Source organism: Canis lupus, chromosome 3 (genome assembly GCF_011100685.1).
Source record: "Canis lupus familiaris isolate Mischka breed German Shepherd chromosome 3, alternate assembly UU_Cfam_GSD_1.0, whole genome shotgun sequence".
NCBI classification, from domain to species: domain Eukaryota; kingdom Metazoa; phylum Chordata; class Mammalia; order Carnivora; family Canidae; genus Canis; species Canis lupus.
The window spans coordinates 74,224,267-74,236,776 of NC_049224.1; the positions used below are offsets into that span (position 1 = coordinate 74,224,267).

The 12,510-nt window shown below is 46.6% G+C and overlaps 1 protein-coding gene across 1 annotated transcript in view; it reads right to left on the reverse strand.

Moving 5' to 3' along the window:
• Window positions 1-12,487, reverse strand: part of KLF3 (Kruppel like factor 3) — a 36,586-nt gene extending 24,099 nt beyond the window's left edge. The window contains exon 1 of the mRNA XM_038533491.1: window positions 12,337-12,487. The gene's annotated coding sequence lies outside the window, so the exon portion shown is untranslated. The remainder of the gene's footprint in view (window positions 1-12,336) is intronic.
• Between the last annotated feature and the right edge of the window lie 23 nt (window positions 12,488-12,510).

A 12,510-nucleotide genomic window follows, 5' to 3' on the forward strand; every position in this document is an offset into this window, starting at 1 on the left:
GAAATGAATGACACATTAACCTACTCTATCTCTTATCACTTAAAGACGTTATTTAAATCGCTTCATTAATGTTTATGTTTTATCTGAATTTTAGGAAATGAATGCTCCACAACTTGAAATCATAAATGAAAAAGGTAAAGTCTAATATAGAGCATCTGCCCTAATAAATTTTTTTCCTAATAAAATTTATTAAAAAATAATTGTGAAGGTATGTTTATAATATGTTCAAAACTGTACCTCAAGAGTAATTCAATCCCTGGTGAAGTGATAGTTCTCATTATAGAAGTATTTCAGCTAGTGAATGAAAAAGAAGTGGTACAATTAGAAGATCTCATTTTGAAAGACTTAGACAACGCAACGCTGGACAAAGTCTGCAACATTCAAATATCATTATGAATAGAACCAAACTCACTCACTGTCCATTTGCACGTCGAACAGTATTCCGTTCCCGACCTGGCTGCCTCTAAAAGGACCGATCATACTTTCAGCGATAGTCACAGGATATGGAACAAGAGGTGAAGGACGTGCAAAGAAGACTGTACACTCTTAAACTGTCAACCAGACGGCCCTTCTTGGGAGGGGGTCACGGGGTGGGAGAGCTTTAAACACACATCTGTGTGCCAATGTTTAAATGTATCAATTCTAGAATTAAAACTCAATCAAAGCACAGGAGGGAAGCTAAGCCAGAAAGAAACCAAATTTAGGAAGAGAATGGAACACAGGAACACAAATCAGGCATTTGTTTATTTATGTGCAGAAAAATTCTATAGTCTGTAACTAACTCCTGTGCCTATCTCTGGTCCTGACCGTGTCTTTGGGTTCTAGGAGGAGTGACTGCAAAGTCTCCAAGGTGCCATGCATACGACTGAGAAGTAACTTATGCACTGAAAGAACTAGAACGCAGTGGATCTTGTTCCATGTGGACAGCTCAGGCTCGGGGGACACTAACATCCTCGGTAAAGGACACTAAATAAAACACAACCGCGGCCGGAAAGCTCTTACGCGACACGGACCGCAGTCTTGAGCAGAACCAGGAGGTGGCGCGCTACAACAGGTATTAGGGGCTAAGGACACGCGGGAAATGGGAGTTTGCCGACCTCCCCGTCCTTAAACCCAGTGGGTTGTAAGCGGGCCCAGGAATTCTGTTAACCACTTTCTGTGGGTGCCACGGAGATGAGAAGTCCCCAAACGTGGTTCTGTTTTTTGTTTTTGTTTTTTCAAACAGCTATTTTCCAATCATTAATGCATTTACATCGTAGCCCTACTGAACTTGCCAGAATGATTTTCCATAACCGGAACAAATGTCATCCCTCCCTAACTGGGTTATTTTGCTGGGAAGAGCCATCCGACTGAATTTTTTCTCCAAAGAGAAGAAACACATTTCCCTTCACTCTCTCTACTTACACTTCTGACTTTTCCCAAGTTAAGACATGGGTCAGATTTTTTTGTCAAAATGCAAAAACGTGTGATTTAGGTATTTAAAAGCTTTGGTGAAAATCATTTACATAAAGTTTCAGAAGGAATGCAGTTCCATCTCACACTCATCCAGTCCACCAGGAGGCCTACTCAACAGCTGATTTAGGAGGATACAAATGAGCTGCAGAGCTCAGAAATAAGCACAACTCTTGATGTAAGAGGAGCCTATGATGTCACCAAACCTCCTTTGAAAGAAGCTTGTCTTGAAGCAGGAGCAAGTTTTATTATAGAAACAATCTTACCATTGTCCCTTCCTTAGAAACATCACACACACACACACACACACACACACACACACACACACAATGTGTGTGTGTCTGAAGCTAAGTTTCTTGTGATACAGCAGGATTTGCTCCTGACCTTCTCCCTTCTTGGGTACATTCCAAATCTCATTCCTCAGATCCTCAAAGGGTCCCTGCAGTATCCTCCCCCAACCCAGCCTGACCCTTAGACTCCAAATGACCTGCCAGCCTCGGAGCAATCTTTGTCTCCTGCTGACCTCAGCAAGGTGTAAGGAGAAAAACAGTAGGAACAAAGCATGACGTCATCTGCAAGTGCCCTTAATTTTCCCAAGGGTTTGGATGTTAAAAGAGAAAGTGTACTGCCTCCCCCCCACCACTGCCATTTACTCCCCAAAGGAACTGGGGAAAAAGAAAACACTAAAAAAAAAAAAAAAAAATTCGTGTGTGTGTGTGTGTGTGTGAGAGAGAGAGAGAGAGAGAGAGAGAGAGAGAGACTCCTGGTCAGGAGAAGGGCCAGGCCAGGCAAGCAGGGGACATCCCTGCAACTGAACTTCCTTTCAAAAGAAACACTTCTTTCTTCACTTCTGTACCCAAATGCTTTTAAGAGCTCCTGAGGAGTCACATTTTTATGGCAGTTGCCTTGGCCAGAGACAGGGCGGTTGGGGTGGGGTGGGGGCAGGCAACAAATGTGGGAGGGCATTTTTAGGTTGCAGGCTGCTTTCGGAACAGCCAGATGCTGGCCCCTACCTGGAAATGCGCATTTTCCTAGGGCTGGATGATTTTCACCTATCTTAGTCTTCTATTGTTGGTTTGAAAGGGGAAAAAAAAAACGCCATGGAGCATTTCTAAATCTTTGCCCCTCACAAACTGGGTTGGCCATTTTGCATCAAAATGTTTTGTAAATGGAAAGAAGTTAATTATTTAGTTTTAGATTAAATATAATGATCCAGTGAGCAAACAATCCGCCCTCTCTCCTCTCTCTGCTAACAAGCCACCCAATTTTACTTTCCTGCCTCCACCCATCTGCTCCACCCTATGGAGAGTTGCCAAGGCGAGTCCAACTTGTCCAAACAGGACATGGCTTCAGATAAGATTCTGTCCACACCCTGTACCTCGGAAAAGACCAAGTGAAGCAATTGATTTTGCATGTAAATAGGGACAGGTGCAAAGGTAACAACCAAGCAAAATCCCTACACGTTTGCAGACTGAGGCCCAGCTAAAGCAGGGCTGGGGGGTGGGGGGTGGGGAAACCCAAACCCATACTCTTTATAGGTAAACTCTCAAGTTCAACGCTGCCACCTGGCTAGTAGCATTCCACACCTTTCTGAAAGACATTTTCGCAAATGCAAATCATTTCGCCTACTAAGGTTACACGCTTGTTTTCCTTCTTCAGGCTCTCTGGCAATTTTGTGTTTTAGTCTGAAGGGCACAGAACTCAAGATCAATTGAAAAAACGCCCATACTGTGTAATAATCCTGCTGTGTACATATCTTACAAGGCCGGCCGCAGCCCTCACAATTCTCTTCCGTGAAGCGTTATATAATCAAATCCAGAAGGGCTGCGTGAGGCCACACGGCCTCTCATCTGCCTCTGCGCTGGTGCCCTATCACTGGAGACCCACCCCGCTCTCCCCCAAGGGGCCTCCACCCATGGGGCCCCACCCAGCAGGGAGTGGGAGGCAGGGAGGGACCAACTGGCTCGGGTCAGCAGCCAGTTCCTGGAAATTCCGGCCTGAGCAGGGATGGCTGGGACCTTACAAATAACCAGAAAGAGGGACGTCTGGGTGGCTCAGTGCAGGTCGTGATCCAGGGGTCCTGGGATCGGGTCCCGCATGGGGCTCTCCGCAGGTACCCTGCTTCTCCCTCTGCCTATGTCTCTGTCTCTGCCTCTCTCTCTGTTGTCTCTCATGGATAAATAAATAAAATCTTAAAAAAAAAAAAAAGAGTCATTAGGGTGGTGGCAATTCCTGGGCTCCCAAGGAGTCTCCATTAAAAGCTGACCTCACAGGGCCACCAGACCTTTGGATATGAAACCATGAGCTAATACTGCCCCCTCCCTTCAAAAGTACACGAAAAAGAAAGAGGAAAGCATTTTGAGCCACTGCCATGGGAGAGAATTAACTCAACATGTCCCCAGCACAATCCTCCCTCTCCGGCTCCTGCCTTGAAAAGCCTGCCTGCTGCCCCCCACCTCCCCGGTGCCTTATTTTCTGGTCATTCGCCATGGAAACCAACCTAGAGGTCATCTTTCAAGTCTTCCTCACCAACTTTTCTTTCCATTCCTGCTACTGCCACTGGGGGCCAGGCCCCCGGTGTAAGACTGTGTCACTGGGTTCCCTCCACCACGCTCCCCACGGCGTCCCTGGGCCCTCCGACTCATCCTGACCCCCTTGCCGCCCACATTTCTCAAAGCCCAGCCCTCACCGGTCTGGCCCAAGCTCGCAAACCTTCCTCCAAAGGGGTGCCCAGGGCTTGCAGAGTGGGTTCGAGCGCCCATGCTCCCCACACCCCGTCTCTAACCAGCTGCCCCTTGCTCCAAGGGCCCTTCACGCTGGCCGCCCCGTCCATCCACCCCCACCTCCCACCCCCATGTCTTTGTTCATTTTTGGCTCCGATGCTGGGCAACCAGCGTGGAATGCCCCATCCCCTTCCGGCTTATCTAAATCCTCCTAATTCTTCAAAGACCTGCTCAAGGCCTCTCCACTCTGTGCAGCCAGCTGATTGCGCCCCAGTTGAGCTGAGGCCACCCCTTCTTACCTAGACGGGCGGGGCCTGTTAAATGGTTTGTGGCAGACCACCACCTGGATGGGGAGCATCACCTTCCATTTCCTTAGGGGAGCAGAGGGGGCCCCCTCCCATCTTCCCCAAGGGGGGTCAGGCTTGCTCACGAGAGGGAAGTTTTCTGGCAGGCATGAGGGGTGCTTCCAAGAGCACTCAGCCCACAGTAGGACTTCTACAGCCTTCCCTTTTCCCTTTGCCTTTGAAGACACTTGGAACTCTCTCTTAAAGTAAGTTAATAGGGGAGAGGGGCCCTAACTTTAAAGCAAACTTGTTAAACCAAACTTCCTTTAAAAAAAGTTACTGCTCCTAACCTTAACCTCCTTGCCTGTTACGGGTCCTCCAGAGACTTTATTAAAATCATCCTCCCAGAATTTTTTATTAGCTACCCAGAGAGATCTTCTAAACAAATCTCATGTCAATGTCTCTTCTCTGTTGTAAAACCTAAAATAGAAGAGGAAAAAAAGAAAGAGGAAAAAAAAGAGACAGGGCAATTTTCCATGAGGAGAGAGAGAGTGAGAAAGAGAGTGTGTGTTTGGAGGGTTTTCTTTGTTTTGTTTTGCTTTTTCAGGATACTTCTATTGACCAAGGAAAGCAAAGGAAAGCAAAGGGCTACGTGATGTCACAGGTTTCCTGCAAATCATCACCACCTTCATGACTGGTGGTCTCCAGGTGCTGTTCTTTACATGGACTGTGTCACTGATGCCTATCGGGTGGGTGGGTACCAGTTTCCTATCACTTAGGAGAACTACGGAACAAAGAGGTAAAGCAATCTGCCCCAGGATCACACAGCTGTTAAGTTGTACAGCCAGGTTTTGAACCCAAAGCAGCCTGACTGCAAAGCCGGTGGCCCCGGCAGCCTACTCTACTCCCCCCGCACCCCACCCCCCGGCAGAGGACCACATTACACCAGGGACAGCAATAGCAGGCCAGCGCGTCTGCAAACACATCTGTCCACGGGGGATGTGGAAGGCAGGGACAGAGTACCTCCAGTAGCGGCAATTCCACCTCCTTCCAACTGGCCCCTGCTGCCTACCCTGACTCTGAGTGTGCACGCTTGGACGCAAGATCAAAAGACACATTCTGAAGGCCCCAAATTAGGCCATTATTCTTCCTAGCCAATGCACCTGCAATTGGTCCATAAAACTGCTCAGAAAAAAACTGGCAGCTCTACCCAAGTAAATACGGAAATCCTCATAATAACTGTACAAAGGTGGAAGGGTCAGGTCCTCATCCCCATTTTAGAAATGAGGAAATGGAGGAACAGAGGTGAAATGACTTGCCCAAATTCACAGAGCTGGTTGGAGCTGCAGCCAAGAACAGAAATGTGTGCCCGCAGACCCAGGGCTCTTTCTGTTCTGCCTCAGGGGCCCGTGCGGTGGGACTGAGTTATAAGCAAAATCCTCTCAAACTGGGATCACTCTGGATACAGAGGGTATGCGACGTGTACAGTACCTGCTGGCCCATGTTGGGCCGTGCCCTGGGGAGGTTCCAGAGGGTAATTAAGATTTCAAAACGCCTTTTCAGGTTGGATAACTCGGGACCTACTCCATCCTTGTGGCATAATAATGACTGCACATAATTTGAGATTAGCTCTAATGAGTAGGTGCTCAATAAATACTTGTGAGATGAATAAATGAATGGATGTCAAACTACCCTTCTTACACGTGAGGAGAAAAAGAAGGGCAAGGGCCTCTATAATGACTGTACACCAGGTGGCACACAAGGAAAACTTGCCCAGGGGCCAGCGAAGCTAGCTTGAACATCATCTTCTAAAACCTAAAACGCAGCCAGTGCGAAAACTTCAGGAGGCTTGGCAGAGAAAACCTCCCTCGTTTGGAGAATGGAGTGGAACAGGGGCTTGAACTTGCTAAGGAGAGTAGTTTTGGGGTGCAAAGCTTGGGAAGGAACCACGGTCTAAAAGCCTAAGAACAGATATAAAGGGGTGGATTTCAGTGATTAGACTCAAAGCCCAGTAGTTAGTAGACAGAAGGTGTACAGGCCAGGGGGGAAAACCCAGTTTGTTCACAGGTCGCTCTCCAGGGTAGAATGCACTGACCTCAACGTCCATTTGATCTCTTCTGTCTAGATTTGGCCAAACTCCACTGAACCGGATTGAGAACTAGCCACAGGCCATCCCTGGAGATCCCCAGGCCTTCCAGAGATTGGAACCACCTTACCCATGTCCCATTCTAAGGGGAGCTTTCTTCAGTGTCCTCTGGTCAGGGGGCTGCCTCGGGAAGCACCCACCTCCTAAACGTCAGGGTAGGAGCTAGACCCCAGGTTTGCTCAGAATGCATGAGATGAAGGGCAACTTCACTTGCTACATTTGGTCTCCAGCTCCCCTTAATAATTGGATGGAGGAAATGATAATGAATTCAGCCTGCCAACACAATGGAGTGAGTTTCAAAAAGCTCCAGGAACCTGTTTTGCTAGAAAATGAACTTGACTATTAAAAACCCTGACCAAGGGATACAAAATATACTGATTTAAATTTTTTTTTAATGTTTCATTCAACTATGGTGACATTCCAGAAAAAGCATAGATCCAATTAAAAAGATATTTTTGCTTTGGGAGAAAACAGTCCTAGTTCCGGGGTAGAATTGTGTCTATAGCATTGTGTCTCTTTTTCATTACTACCAAATTTCAAGGAAGGAGAGTTCAGGGGGGGAAAAGCAGGGCTACCTCCTTTAGACAATGCTCTCCCTTATCAGGGTAGACTGCTGTCTGGTTTCCTGTCTCGAGCTCTGGCATTACTGCTTCAGATGAGAACAGGGGTCTAATAAAGGGGACAGATCAGGCTTGAAAATGAGAATGCTAAAAACCACCATGATATGATCCTCTTGCAACTTACTCTGAGATGTATTTTGACTAGAACATTACACATTAGCAAACCAGGTATCATTGGTTTTATGACTCTAGGAATTTTTTTTTCTTAAAGCTAGAACCAATGAGTATGAAGCACTTCAGAAAGAAACCCAATTTCCAGAATAATGTAATTCCTAGGATTTCAAGGATGAGGTTGCTTATATTTTTTTCTTAAATACAACCGGTGTGAAAAAACAGTTAAGAAATACTTCCTAAAAAAAAAAAAAAAAGAAATACTTCCTAAGAAAGCTGTTCTTTATAGCAAAAATGTTGACTTGGAAATAAATAATGATTTACACCATCAAGAGATGAAACCATTATTCCCATTTTTTTCCCTTTTGTAATTCTAGTAACTATCAGACAGATACAATCTTTCCAAATTGTTCAGCTTGGTATTTAAAAGCCTGCAAAGTGTATTTAATAAAATATATTAGACCCTAATAATCACATCTATTAGCCAACCACCTCCCTCTCCCCCAATGCAAAGAAAATAATTACCTGAAGTAAGCTAAATAAAGATTCTGTCTACCAAATCCAGTTGGATTGTTAACAGCCTTGGAACTAAATTGGAAAAGTTGCTTTGATTTGGGTTACTCACAAATTTTAGTTTTAAGGCCCCTTGCACTACAAGTCAGCTTTATATTTCAAGTTTGCTTCTCCCAAAGGAGAAAGAACAGCTCTTACTAAAAGCTTCCCAAACACCCATCTTTTTTTAAAGGAAGGGTATCAGTAACCTTCTATTTGATTCTAATAGTTTTCTTAATATCATATTATATGTCTCCCTTCACCCATTAAGAAAGAATGTAGTAGAATGTGAAGTTAAAAACCCAACTACTATTATCATCAATTTAGGGGAGGACAGGGTCTGATTTGCTGCCTTAGCAACTCTAAATTAATTCCATTAGAGAACATCATAGATAATCCCTTTGGATCTTAAAGAAAATCCAAAAATAAGTTTAGAAAGAAACTTGCCGGGAGTTTTCTTATCCAACTATCTAAAACTTAGTTTCTGGGATCCCTGGGTGATGCAGCGGTTTAGCGCCTGCCTTTGGCCCAGGGAGCGATCCTGGAGACCCGGGATCGAATCCCACGTCGGGCTCCCGGTGCATGGAGCCTGCTTCTCCCTCTGCCTGTGTCTCTGCCTCTCTCTCTCTGTGTGTGTGTGACTATCATTAAAAAAAAAAAAAAAAAAAAACTTAGTTTCTGAAGAGCCAAGAGAAAAATGTAGGTTTTAAACAGTTAACCCAGAAGTGTTAGCCCACAACTAACAGAATTTACAAAAAAAAAAAAAAAAAGAGGGGGATTATGAAAAAGTTGGTGTTGTAAAACAATGAAAACAAGAGGTCTCCTTCTGTTTTCAAAATAAAAGATTAAAATTTTCCAGACTCTCATTAAAATGAATTTATTTCCAGTTCTCTTTTTCTTTGAGCTTTTTATTCTTAAAACAGGTCGGAAATCAGATATAGAATAAATACATCTTTGTCCTTAGGAAAATTATCCTAGCACTTACATCTTTGTCTTTAAGAGATGATCCTGGGATTTTCTCCATATATTTTATGCCTCAATACTTTTCCTCAAGATTTCTTCCTTAAAACCTAAGCAAGATTTCCAAATCAGCCCAGTCTGCCAAGACTGCTTAAAACTCTCCATCCGGTAGAATCTCTTCTGCCCTGAGCTCCAGTGTTACTTGGGAACAAGGGTGGCCCAGAGCCTTCAGGTAATGCCAGGTCTTCTAAACTGTAAGGTGGCAATCCCCCCAACTCCAGAATTGACAGCTTCAGGGCAAAATGCCTACCTCTAAACAAACACCCTACCCACCTCCAAACAGGAACGGAAAACAAACAAATGCAACCTCCTTTAGACTTCTAGCCAATCTGCACACAAATTTCTCAAAGTCACAATTTGGCAATGATGAATTTAAAAAGGTACCAGTATTTATTCACTCACAGAAACACACTGGAGCAAAGGGTATATGTAAAAAGGTTAACTGACTCCTCATTATGACATAACACAGGCATCTTAAGCAATTGCAAGTGTGTAGAGACATGATAACTCCCTGGGTGGGGATCGGGAGTTTAGGGGCAGGGACCACGGCCTGGTCTGGGCTACTGATCTACCAGAAAACAGCCTGAAACAGGAAAGAGCACACATATGCCACTTGGAATGTATGACGCAAACCCCAGCCTTGAAACAAAGAACAGGAAACAGCTCTGCTGGCTGTGCTGGAGAGCAAGCACAGAGAAACATTTAGCCGGCCCTCCCTGACCCTATATTCATGAGCAGCTGGAGTTTTTTAAGACAACAACAGGGGGGTGGAGGTGTTTGTTCTATGGGTGTGAATAATAACACCAGCTTTATTCAGGGGACCTGCCCTATTTACAAATAGGAGCTTCCACATACAGTAAACATCATAAGTGAACATGTGATTTTATCATATTCAGGCAGCAGAGACCTTCCTAATTAACACCAGCCTCCTTTCCAATTTCTTTTGTCTCTTTCTCCCCCATCCCAATGGCTGGTCTCGAGCCATCATCAAATTCTGGGTTGGGGTAATGAGTATTGTTCAGCCTCAGCATCATGACGAAAATGAAAAGGGCGCACTCTTAAGAATTCAGATGACAACTGGGTTATCCCACAGAACTGAAAACCGGACCAGTTCTAAGCGTCTCTTAGCTACACAACTACATTCCTAGACACAGAGTCTGGGATATCTAGAGTCACCCCAAATTTCACCATCTTTTTCAACCGCATAGTTAGAAACCTATCTGCACACAGCTGCACATCTGTTCTCCATGTACACACACCTAAAGAAATTCACCTTTTGAGAACGTGAATCTCTCTTCCTGACATTTCATTTAACCCAGAAGTGTTACACGATCTGTAGAACAAGAGCATCAATTTTTGTAAGATGCCCGAAAACGTCTATCTTACTTTAGGTATATTTAAGGTAGTAAAATCCATTCAGTCTTTTCCCCATTATGTCTTTTTATCTTGTTATAGTGAGCCAGGACTGCTCAACTCAGGTTTCCATGATCAGAGATTTAACAATCTGTGTGTAGACAAAACTACAGGTAAAAAAAAAAAAAAAAAAAAAAAAAAAGGCATCACTGTGTCCATAGCAACCAAAAGATTGGGTTTTAATTTAGAAGTTTGCAGTGAAAAAACAATAGCGTTTTATAATTGACAAGATTTTGTGGTCTTAGCAGCTACTTTTCTTTGTTATTCTCACACTAAGATTTTTAGACTTGCATTCTCCTTCATGAAAGCCAAATGTTCCTTGCAGTGTATCTTTATTGAACTTACAAGAGTACATTACATTAGGCTTTTTTCTTCTAGTACTTCTGCTGCAAACCCCACTGACTGTAGAACTGGAGACAGTTTCTCTAGGGAGTTTAAATTCATCAAACATCTCATTTTAGGTTTCTGTTAACAGGCTGAGGTCAACATACTCCATGCTTCCAGCCAGAAGAAACTCATTTGTCCATTCCTTAAAAAACACTAACTTGCAAAATTTTGGAGATGTTAATGTTATCAGATTGTTTTCTTTTTCCCTAAAAGCAAGTCTTCCCTCCCGTTAGGCAGATTATCATCCAGATGGATTTCTTATAAAAAAATGCTGCTCAACTGCACTTAAAAAAAAAAAGTACAAAATTGCTCAGTGGAAAAACCTGTAATGAACAACTGCCCTATTCGCCTACTCCATTTTGCTAATAATTATATGCTCCATGTAAATGAAGTCAGAATACCACTACACACTGCTCCGCAAATCCAGGCTCTCGTGAGAATATAATCAACACATTGAAAGTATCTTAGGTGATATTCGTGGAGAAATGCATTCTGAGCTAGCAAAAATTCGGTGTAAAATGTTTATTTTAGTGCAATACAAGAAGGTGAGCGAAATCCAATTTCCGTTTAACCGGACTTAACAACAAAAAAAGTCCAGTTCACACGTTCTCCGTCTATTATTATTGCATATTGCTGTAAAATTTAAAGCAGAAGATGCGCCCTGATATCTCCCAGGGAAGTGGATAGGAGGACAATTCCAAGTATTATCTGCCATCTCCAAGAAAGCCACTCTGAAATGTTAGGTCGGTCCCCAGGGTCCAGGTCCAGGGATCAGCCCCTCGGTCCCCACACGGCTGAGTCCCTAACGCTGCAGGCAGTTGCCTAAGGCGCTCTCCGCCTCCAGCCTCGCTGCAATCCTTGCTCCAGGCACTGCGGCAGGTTCCCTCCGCGCCCCCGAGGAGGGCTCTCCAAACCCGGCCGGCTCTTTCCTCCTGCCCCCGAGGATCCAGACGCCCCGGCAGCTCCTGGGCTCCAGGACCGAGAACGGGATGCTGCCTTCGGTCCCAACGGCCCCAAGTTTCTTCCCAGAGGGCCCGGGAGGCTGCTCCAAGTTTGCTCCGGCGGGCGAGCGGTCGCGCGCGCCCCGTCCGAAGAGGGGGGCGGCGGGGGGCGGGGAGGGGAGGGCGCGGGAGCGGGGGGTGGGGGACCCGGAGGGGGAGGAGCAGGAGTGCGCGGCCTCCGCGCTACCTTTCTCCAAACAACGTTGCCACACGCGGAGAGCACTGAGGTTTCTGGGGCTTTGGAGGGAATCGCGAGCGAGGGAGCGGGCGGGCGGGGGGACCACACAGGTGAGCCCCCGCCCGCGCCCGCGCCCCCGCCCTCGCCCTGGCGGGCGCCGCGGGTCTCGCTCCCCGCACCGCGGGCTCTGCACGGCGGCTGCCCGGAATCCCACACTCTCGACCGCCGAGCCCGAGGTCTCCCCCCGGCCTCCCCCAGCCCCGGCCTCGAGGAGCTGTTGCACTTTCCCAAGCCCACAGGCGCCCCCGCCCCCGCCCCCGCGCTGCGCCCCCAGCCCATTCACTGCGCGCCCCCCCAGCCCGGGCGGGGGGGAGGCAAGGAGTCCGCAGCAGCCGGGAAGGGCGACAGCAGGAGTCGGGCCGGGGGAAGGCGAGGGAGAGGGCACTTACTTTTGGAGGCGCGGTGCTGGGCGCTGCAGACGAGAAATAAAGGCCCGGATCCGAGGCGCCTTGAACCCCGCGAATGCAGCAGTGTCAGCGCGCCAGCCCGGGCGGCGGCGGCCGCAGGGCACGGGCACGGGCACGGGGCCGGGGACGGGGACCGGGCCGGGCACGGGGCCGGGG